Consider the following 2,734-nt stretch of genomic DNA (forward strand, 5'->3'; position numbering starts at 1 on the left):
GGGTGTGCAGTCAATGTCTTGACTAGAGGCCTGAGGGATCAAGGAAGGCCAGTACAGTGTCTGCGATGACAAGGCTAGGAGCAGGGCCAGAATCAAGGAAGTGTGGTCAACAATAGCAGAGGTCAAGTTCCAAGGATCAGTCCGAGAGTAGTCAGCCAAAGCAGGTGTCAGGTTCCAGAAGTCAGACATGGTCAAGGAGGCAGGCAAACATCAGAATCCAGGCAACAATCAGCATGGTCAAGAAGCAGGCAGAGGTCAGTCCAAGAGGTAACGTAGGAACAGACAGATGCTGGAACAGGACTGGAACACAGAGGCAAACTAGTACACACACACACACACACACACACACACACACACACAGTGTTGACCCAATGCTGTGCTCAATGGTAATCCCAACAGGGCCAGGGTCTCCAGTCACCAATGAACATGGGATACCAGACAGAATGGCACAACTCCAGGAGTCAGTCGACAAGAGCAAGGTCTGGGGGGAGCAACTGAACAGGACAGCAATGTTCCAATTGGCATCAATATTCTTGGAATTCTTTGATGTGGGAGCTTGAACCCATGAGCTTGGAATCAAGTGTTCTTGGCTTCCTAGATGTGAGGCTGGAATGCACAAGCTTGGAATCAATTGTTCTTTGGAACTGTCGGTGTGGGGACTTGAACCCTCGACCTTATGATCAAAGTCTCTTATTATGGTGGAGCAGAGTCTCTTCAGCCTTAATTTACCCGGGTTACCCAGTTAACCTTAAGTTACACTAATACCTAAACCTCACCTCGAGTTACTAGGTGGGCCTCCCATAAAGATATAAATACCTATCTAGTGTCGGGGAAATATGGCTAGGCTTGTGCTCTCTCTCTCTCTCTCTCTTTTTCCAGGAGCCTCAAAAGTACTAACACAGGCATTGGAGAACACAATGCAATCAAGCTATTGCACAGCTTAACTCTACTGAAAAAGGTGTAGCTACAATCAGCATTAAAGCTGTGCAATAGGGCTTCACAAAATGGTAAACCACTCCTCCTCTTTTTCAGATTTGCATCACACCATACGATATGGTGCTATTGCATGCGTTAAAGGCATTTTCACATGCGTTAAGGGCTTTTCGCATGAGTTAATGGTGCTTTTCGCATGCATTTAGCCCTTAACACATGCGAAAACACCTTATAGCATTTTGTTACATGACCTCCTAGGATGCCTAAATATTTTTCCTGGGTGGTTACTCCTAATATGAAACCTAACAGTGTGTAACTACAGTGTGGGTTATTTTTCCCTATGTGCATTACTTTGCATATATCCACATTAAATTTCATCTGCCATTTGGAAGCCTAGTCTTTTAGTCTCACAAGGTCCTTGTTGAGCGCCCTGTCTGTGCTTGGCCCGCACACAGGCCTGCTCACTTTTCCAACTCCACTGCAGGTCCCGGGTCTGCCTCTCTGGCAGCAGCTGCAAGCTCCTCCAGGCCTCGGCATCCCACAGCGATGGTCACCGGGCCTTCCTCAGCACAGCAGGCCTCACTTGTGTTACCCGGGTAGAGAGTCCATCAAGCTAGGTTGAGAGAACATTGCACAAATATCATCTTTGAGTGAGTTTCCTCACTCTGAGGGTCATCAGATCTTCACAAGAGAGCATGTTCTGTTTGTACATCTCACTTTGAATGTCAAAGTGGCCTCTAACCCCTACACTAATACCTAAACCTCACCTCAAGTTACTAGGTGTGCCTCCCATAGAGATATAAATACCTATCTAGTGTTGAGGCATTATGGCTAGGCTTGTTCTCTCTCTCTCTCTCTCTCTCTCCTCAGTGGCTCTGATAGTAAACATGGTCCCCCCCAGTGGTTGTATGTAGGAAACACCACACTTATTTCAAAGTGCAAAAAAGTTATCGCAATTTGCAGTAACTTAGCTCTTCACATAGCTATTAGCGCAAATTGCAATAAACTGCCTATTACCATAAAACACACCCCTTTTTCTATCACATGCAGTATTTAGTGCATTTTGATAAATCCAGGCCTCAATGCTTTATCTGTATAATCCTCCACCTGCACTGCACTCCTATCAAGGAGAACTCTTGGATGTCCCCACAGTTTGCATGGCATGCATGGCTAAGACCCAAGAAAGGGCCTTTTTGGTGGTTGCACCAATATGGGAATGGGCTGGCTAGGCAGAAGACAGATCCAGCTCCTGCCATGTGGTCCTGCCCTGCTCCCAAGAGGGTATCCCTAAACCCCACCAGCTACAACATTCAGTCTGAAAACTCATCTGAGGTTGCTTTCAATCCTGTACAATAATAGATTTCCTATAGACTCTTATTTCTCATGTATGTTTGTCTTGACTCGATTATAATCACCATGGAACAGGATATCTCTCTTATGTGTACAGCACTGCATATATCTTAAAATGCTTTATAAAATGATAAATAGTCATAGTAGTACCAGTAGCTTACTAAACATATAAGTACTAATATCTCTTCCAAAGATACAGAAATGTTACCTGGATACTTTTAACTGAATATTCAATCGTCCATACCCAGGTAAGTGTTCTCTGGAATAGACCCCAATGAAGTTACAGTCTCTGGATAACATTTATCCAGATAACTTTAGGACAATTAGTTTTCCAACCACGCTTGCTGACCTAACGTTGTGAGGGCAGCACTGAATATCAGTACTGCATGAACATCGTGAAACTACTCCCCAGGAACTCCCCCAGTGCTGCCTCTTTCTAGCTGGATAAAAT

The sequence above is a fragment of the Rhinatrema bivittatum genome, unplaced genomic scaffold (genome assembly GCF_901001135.1).
Source record: "Rhinatrema bivittatum unplaced genomic scaffold, aRhiBiv1.1, whole genome shotgun sequence".
In the NCBI taxonomy this organism is placed as follows: domain Eukaryota; kingdom Metazoa; phylum Chordata; class Amphibia; order Gymnophiona; family Rhinatrematidae; genus Rhinatrema; species Rhinatrema bivittatum.